This window comes from Canis aureus, chromosome 14 (assembly GCF_053574225.1).
Source record: "Canis aureus isolate CA01 chromosome 14, VMU_Caureus_v.1.0, whole genome shotgun sequence".
NCBI classification, from domain to species: Eukaryota; Metazoa; Chordata; class Mammalia; order Carnivora; family Canidae; genus Canis; species Canis aureus.
In genome coordinates, this window is record NC_135624.1 from 62,834,301 (window position 1) to 62,842,427 (window position 8,127).

An 8,127-nucleotide genomic window follows, 5' to 3' on the forward strand; every position below is an offset into this window, starting at 1 on the left:
AAGCCTCAGTTCCATTCTAGTCAATGACAGATGACTTCATTTCTTTGCCATTAGGGTCTATCTACAGAGATATGTATACTTATAACATGGCAACTTTATCTGTAATTTGTTTTTATTTTCAGATGTTAAAAAGATAATTTATTTAGTTGAAGTAAAATTGACATATTACATTATATTGATTTTAGGTATACAACATAATAATTTGATATTTGTATTATTGCAAAAATCACTACTATAAGTCTACTTAACATCTGTCACCATACATAGGAATAAATTTTTTCTCATGATGAGAATTTTTAAAATGTACTCTCTTAGCAACTTTCAAATATACAATACAGTATTATTAACTATAGTCATCATGCTGTACATTACATCCCATAACTATAACTAGAAGTTTGTACCTTTTGACCATCTTCACTCATTTTGTTCATCCCCAGCTCTGCCTCTGGTTACCACAAATCTGTTCTCTGATCTATGACCTTATGGGTTTTTTGTGTGGTTAGGTTCTTTTTTTTTTTTTTAGGTTTCACAAATAAATGAGATCATAGGGTGTTTATCTTTCTTTGTCTGAATTGTTTCACTTAAGCATAATGCCCTCAAACTTCATCCATGTTGCCCCAAATGGCAAAACTTCATGTTTTATGGATAAATAATACTACATATATATATGTATAATGTATGTATGTATATATATAAATACTACACACACTATATGTGTGTGTGTGCGTATATATATATATATATATATATATCCACTCATTTTCTTTATCCATTCATACATCCACTGTTTCCACAGCTTGCTTATTAAGAATAATGCTGCAATGAACATGAGGTTGTAGATATCTTTTGGAATATATATTTTTATTTTCTTTAAAGTTAGATCTATAAAATCATCACCAAAATTGATGTCATGGAGCTTACTGCCTACATTTTCTTCTGGGAGTTTTATGATCTCAGATCTTATGTTCAAGTCTTTAATACACTTTAAGTTAATTTTTTAGTATGGTGTAAGATAGTGGTCCAGTTTCATCCTTTTGCATGTTGCTGTGTGGTTTTTCCAACACCATTTATCAACATGGCAGACTTATTTCCTTTTTTACAATTTGTATAATTTTTATTTCTTTTTTTTTCTTGCCTTATTGCAGTGTCCAAAACTTCTATTAAGTTTAATGACTTAAATGATCAAAACAGCCATTCTTGCCTTGTTCCTAGTTTTAAGATGAAATTGTCTTCAACAATTAGGTATGATGTTAACCATAGATTATTTTTTCTTAGAAATTCTGGATCAAGTAGATGTAGTTCTCCTCTTTCCCAAATTGCTGAGGTTTTATCACCAAACATTGAATTTTATCAAATGCTTTTCCTGCATCAATTGATATGACATTATGATAATTCTTCTCTAGTTTATTAATATAGCGGGCTATACTGAAACAACCTTACGTATGTGACTAAAATTCCAGTTCGACATAGTGTGTAATACTTTTTATATTATTAGAATCAGTTTGCTAATATTTTTGTTAAGAAATAGGGATCCCTGGGTGGCGCAGCAGTTTGGTCCCTGCCTTTGGCCCAGGGCACGATCCTGGAGACCCGGGATCGAATCCCACGTCGGGCTCCCGGTGCATGGAGCCTGCTTCTCCCTCTGCCTGTGTCTCTGCCTCTCTCTCTCTCTCTCTCTCTCTCTGTGTGACTATCATAAATAAAATAAACTGAAACTTTAAAAAAAAAAAAAAAGAAATTTTGTAAGTTCATGAGAGATAGTGGTCTATACTTTTCTTTCTTTGTACTGTCTTTGTTTTTTGTACCATGGTTATGCTGGGTTTATAATATGAGTTGGAAAGTATTCTCTCTTTTATATTTTGGAAAAGCTTATGTAAAATTGATCTTAACTTTTCTTTAAATGTTTTCTTTAAATGTAACTTTTCTTTAAAATTGATCTTAACTTTTCTTTAAATGTCAGTGGAAAATACTGCACTGACGCCATATGAAAATAGGCATTTTCTTTTCAAGAGTCTCTTAATTAAAAATTCATTTTTTGAACTGGTTAAGGACTATTCAGGTTATTTCATGTTGTGTGATTTTAATTTTTATTATTTTTTTCTGCTTCTTTTGAGTTTATTTTACTTTGGTGAATTAATGATAAAATTTTAAAATCCTGGGCTAAAATAGAAAAGAAATAAAATCTACAAAATTGAAACCTGCTATTCCCACAGGCCTTTTTTCTGATTTTCTGAAAGATGACTGAGAAATCGAACAGAGCTTTTGAGAGCCTTGTGGGCTTAGGAATATAAAAGTTGGATTCCAGATCCCAGAAAAAGATGGGATTGAGGAGGAAGTTTTGTATAACCCTATGTTTTTAAATGAATCCTGAAAACCTTAGGCCACAAAAGTAAGTGTAAATTCATCTCCTCCCCCCTCCCCTCCCTCTTGAAAGTGGTAGCATTGCTAAGGGCTAAGAAGGTACTGGGGTCCTGCAGACAACAGTGTGCTGTAGAATGAGAAAGTGGCAGTGAGGCCAGGAGTCAAGTAGGAGGATAGGGAAGGTGGCCAGCATGATCATGGGGTTCGGGGAATTGAGGAAACAAATAAATACATTAAAGATAGTGGAAACAAATTTACAATTTTAGAAAATAAGAGGGCTAGACAATATCTTTGGGGTTTTGGATTGATATTGTAAATATTGATATAATCAATATATATATGAAGAAAGAGAGAGATTGAAATATTGAGAAACAGTGTCAGGTAGCTCTGCACTAAGATGGCCTAGAAGCAACAGCAACTTAGTAACAAGGAGCACAAAAATCACCCAGGTCTTAATTTCTAAATTTTATCCTCCATTAAAAGGAACTCAAATTTCTTGAATAAACAGTTGATTTCAGAGTTGAGTGAAGGAAAATACATAAAAGCCATAAAATAAAGGAATTCTCAAAGGATAATGGGAAATATAAAAAAAACACAAAGCCAGCTTGAAGGGACTCTCACTGGATAGATCTGGGATAGGGTATCAAAATAAATCATGATATGCTATATTATAGCTTTGAACTAAATAGGGAGTCATGAACTTGTTGATATGAATGAATAAATGAGGAGAAAGGAAAAGTTGTTTCTTATAATGCCTTGTAATAAATTAAGAATGACAGAAATAGAAACCATCAATAAAATTTTAAAGATAGAAAAGGTGGCATTGTGCTAGAGAAATGGGTCAGGCACCAATTTAACCAAATGATCAAGTTTGGCAACATCAGTGATGGAACAGGCCAGTATTGCATACCCCCTGATACGATGTGGAGAAAGTCACAATATCTTTTCTGTTCTACTCCTGCCTGGAATGTATCTCCTGAGTGTTGAGATGCACAAGGTTGAGAGATATTCAACAAAATTAAAACCCTACATTCTAAAATGACAAAAGTTGTGAGACACAGAAAATGCAGAGTAACGGCTGAGGTTTTAACGAAACAATAAAAATATAACAATTAAATGGAGCACACCATTTTGGATTGGATCCTAGAGCAGAAAGAAAATGGATGGAACAGTTTGGATGGATATGAATATGATATAAGAATTGCATGATGGCATTACATCAGTGTTGATTTCCTGATTTGGGTAGCTATGGTTATGTAGAAAGATGCCCCTATTTGGGGGAATTACATGCTGGTATATTTGAGGGTGATTATATAAAGCTTGATCTCAGTTCAGGAAAAGAATAGTGATAGTGAATGCCTGAACATATGTGTGTGTGTGTGTGTGTGTGTGAACAAATGAGTGAGGGTGGGTGTGTATACACACAGAGAGAGTAGGAGAGAGAATGCATGTGGTGAAATGCTAATAATTGAAAAACATGCATGAAGCAGGTGTATGATATTTCATATCACTCTTTTAATTTCTCTAAGTTTGAAATTATGCTACAATGAATTATTATAAAAAAGAAGTAGGGCTAAATTGGAAATAAACCACTTAAAGATGTTTGAAACATCTCAATCCCTAGAAGTCAAATGATTTTAGGCATTTCCTTAGGCATATGGCAGGAATAAATGAATATTTTTCTCTAGAGGAAGAAAATATTATCACAGGTTTTGAATTTAGGCCTATAAAATGTGATAAAAATGAGAGATATCATTGTTGTACCAAAGCTTTAAGAGCTCATGCTTCTGCCATCTAATTACCCTTTGCCATGACACTAGCAATATGTATAGCCTTCTCCTTGAACTTCTCCTTGAACTTGAACTCCTGTGTTCTGGAATAGCCATAATTAATAAGGGAAATATGAAATAAAACCACCACAGTGAAATGTAATTTTATTCCCTGAAGATAGCAAATATTAAAAATATGACAACAATAAATGTTAGCATCCTGAGAAAATAAGTCAGGATTAAGAACAATGAAAATTGGGCAGCCCGGGTGGCTCAGCGGTTTAGCACCGCCTTCGGCCCTGGGTGTGATCCTGGACACCCCTGATCGAGTCCCGTGTTGGGCTCCCTGCATAGAGCCTGTTTATCCCTCTGCCTGTGTCTCTGCCTCTGTCTCTTTCTCTCTGTGTGTCTCATGAATAAATAAATAAAATCTTTAAATAAAGAAAAAATAAACAATGAAAATCTACAGAACTGACAACTCAGTCAATTGACTTGTATGTGGAAAAACAAGACATTTTTTAAGAACATATATACATAAATATTCAAAATATTATTGCATAAAAGGAAGTTTTCTACTACTCAAATATCCATCAATATGAAAATGAGTAGAAATAGTACTACAAACATAGTGCAAATAAATGTTCTATAGCTTCAAATGTCAACATAAGTAGAATCTTAATAACATGACCTTGAGCCATGATAAAGGCACGTCACAAAAGAACACACTGAATATGATAGTCTTTATATGCAATTAAAATTTCCCAATCAGCAAAAGGCTATGGGTTAACATGCAAGCGTGTTAAGCTATAAAGGAAATCCAAGGAATATTAAATACAAAATTCAAAACAGTGATTATGTGGGGTGCGTGGCTGGCTCAGTAGGTAGGGCATCCAACTCTTGATCTTAGGGTTTAAGTTTAAGCCCCTACACTGAGTGTAGAGGTACTTAAAAAAATTAAATCTTAAAAAACAAAACAAAAACAAAAACATAGTGGTTATATTACATATGCACAGGAGATATAAAGGAATGGGACTGGGAAGACATGCAGAGGGTCTTCACTGGTATTGATTAGTGCTCCATTTCTTAGGCTGATAGTGGCACAGTGGTGTTCTTTTTGCTTTTATTCTTTATACCATATATTTAGACAAATGCATATGTTTGTATGAATAGGTATATTCTTTTGTATTTGTAAATGTTTAATAAAATGATTTAATGAAACATTCAGAAAGATACAGTAGGAAAAGAGTAGGAGAAGAGTAAAATGAAAAACTAGATACAGTGATTATAGATCATTCTTTAATGCTTCCAACATAAAGAAGAACAGAAAAATGTAGAAATATCTGGAAAATATTAGTATATGTGCTGCCGAAGCGAGCACTCTGGAAAATATTAGATGCAAATATTTGTTGTGCTTTCATTTGTAAGATATTCCAACATTTTTGTTGATGGGAATTGATCAAGCAAGAAGAGAAAATAGTGAGGATACAGAAGAGAAATGTTAATTGCTAGAGTAGATGACAGTTGAATCTAGTGCACAAGTAGAGAGTTGGCATTACTCAGATACCAAAGACTGTTCATCCATAGTAAAAGAAATTCAGATTTTAAGGAAAGAGCATATTTCTTGTTGAGGGTGGAAGAGCTATTTTTCTCTCATTTGTGGTTAAAGGAAATAGCAAAAATCCCTGTAGCACTCATTCTAATTTTAATACTTATAATTTTTTTAAAAATGTGATGTTTAATTATGGGTACAGATTAAGTCAAGATAAAAGTTTTAACTCCCAACACTTGTCTTAATAGACTCATGTACTTAATATAAGCTCTAAGACACTTGCTTCTAGCAATGTGGCTATCTAGATATTCTGAAAGACAGTCAACAAAGAGCAAGTAAGTTCCAGATAAAATATACCATTTGATGCATTCCTAGGCTTTCTAAAAATGGGAGATATCTCTTCACTTCTAAAAATGGAAGAAAGAAAAGTTATTATCTAGAGGAAAGGCTGGCAACTATAACCCTTAGGCCAAATCTACATTTCCATTTGCTTTTGTAATTAAATTTTATTTTAACAAAGGTGACACACTCATTCATTTATGTGTTGTTGTTTATGGCTGCCTTTAAGCTACAAAGACAGAGTTGAATAATTGTAACATAACCATATATCCTGCTAAATTGGGAATATTTACTATCTGGAATTTTACAGAAAAAAAAAAGTAACAGGAAAGAAAGAACTCCAAAGAGTTTCTATATGTTCAGCATCCATTTTCCTCTATTATTAACCTCTTATACTTCTATGGTACATTTGTTGCATACTAATGAATTAAAGTTGACACATTATTATATCCTAAAGGCCATATTCATTAGAATTTTATAAATGTTAGTCTAATTCCTTTTCTTGTCTCAGGATCACATCTAGGGTACCACATTATATTTAAGAGTAATGTCTTTAGACTCCTCTTGACTATGACAGTTTCTCAGATTTTCCCTGTTTTTTATGGCCTTGATAAAATTGAAAAGAACTGGTCAGGTATTTTTTGTATTGTCCTTACTTCAACCTGATTTTATCTGATGTTTTTTTTCTGTGGTTATACAATGGTTTTAGGTTTGGAGGAGGGGGAAAGATCAACAAAGTTAAGAGCCATTTTCATCATATACCAAGGACATGTCTATAATTACATCTTATTACTGAAGATCTTAACCTTGATCAACGAGCTGAGATAGTATTTGTCAAGTTTCTCCACTGTAAAGTTACTTTTTCTACACCATCCTATCCTTCATCCTTTCCATACTCTTTTGAGGGAAGTCACTATTGAATCCTGCACTTAAGGGATAGAATGGGGAGTTGTCCAATAGCTGGAATTCTTCTATATGGATATATATATATATATATATATATATATATATACACCACACTTAATTACTTATTCAATTAATTTATATCAGTATGGATTTGTAGATATTTATATCTATGTGGATTATAATCTAGTACTATTCTATTTTTTATTTTGTTGTCCAAATTGAATTCTCAGGTGTTTTAGTCACATAAAGAAACTCTGTGGCATGGTTCAAGTTATATGCAGTTAAAATACTCATAAGTAAATGCTTACTAAACACTTTCTGGTCTCAACATGGTATTAATCAATCAGTCAACAAGCCTTCGTGTTTCTAAATATCTAGCACTTGTCCTGAAGATATTGTTCTAGAGATTTAATTATTGGGAAGCCTTAAAGACTAAGATAATTAGACATTTCTAGCTTTCCTGGAGGCACAGAACCAAAGCTACAAGGGCTACCCTTGTAATCCCACCTCATGATGCTGTCCAAGGCTCTAAACTGTCTCCAGCTCACACAGACGTTAAGTCCAGGTTAGGGAAGACGACAAAGGAACTCAGAGGGTTTTAAGTTCCTATTTGAATTTTAAGCAGATCCTAGTCTCTTTCTTTCTCCAAGAAAGTTACAAATATTTCTGGACATGCTATGGGGAAATATGATTGGTCCAAATTTCAGTCAGGCCAATTTGGAATACATTGGTTCACTAAAGAACTAAAGTCAGAAAGATACATGAGTTTATTCTTGTTTAGTTTTAATATGTAGGCAAGACCAACAATTAGTTTTACAAACTACACAGTTAAAAAGCTGTTATTATAAACTATAATGATAAATGAAAAACAACCATGACAGAATAAATATTTAAAAAATAATAACAATTGTTTCTTTTATAGACTGAAATTCTACCTCACATCCCACCCCAACCAAATCTTAATAGTTTTTGAGATTCTCCAATTTTTGCATTATGTGTAACTGTTACACATTTTTTTAAAAAAATTGCTTTGATTTTGAAAAATTATAATTATTGAACAGAGTGCTGAGAAATCCCTAAATTTTTCTTCAAGGAATAAGAGCACAAATCCTATCAGTTTATCTCTATCTTTTAGCTTAATAATAAAAGATGTAATATTCTAAAGACACTGATTTTTTTTCACAATCTTGTGTGTCTTCCAAC

General features: G+C 32.8%; 1 long non-coding RNA gene across 5 annotated transcripts in view; it reads left to right on the top strand.

Moving 5' to 3' along the window:
* The window catches only part of LOC144283740 (uncharacterized), a 99,675-nt gene that overhangs the window by 50,649 nt on the left and 40,899 nt on the right, over positions 1-8,127 (top strand). The gene's annotated exons all lie outside the window — the stretch shown is intronic.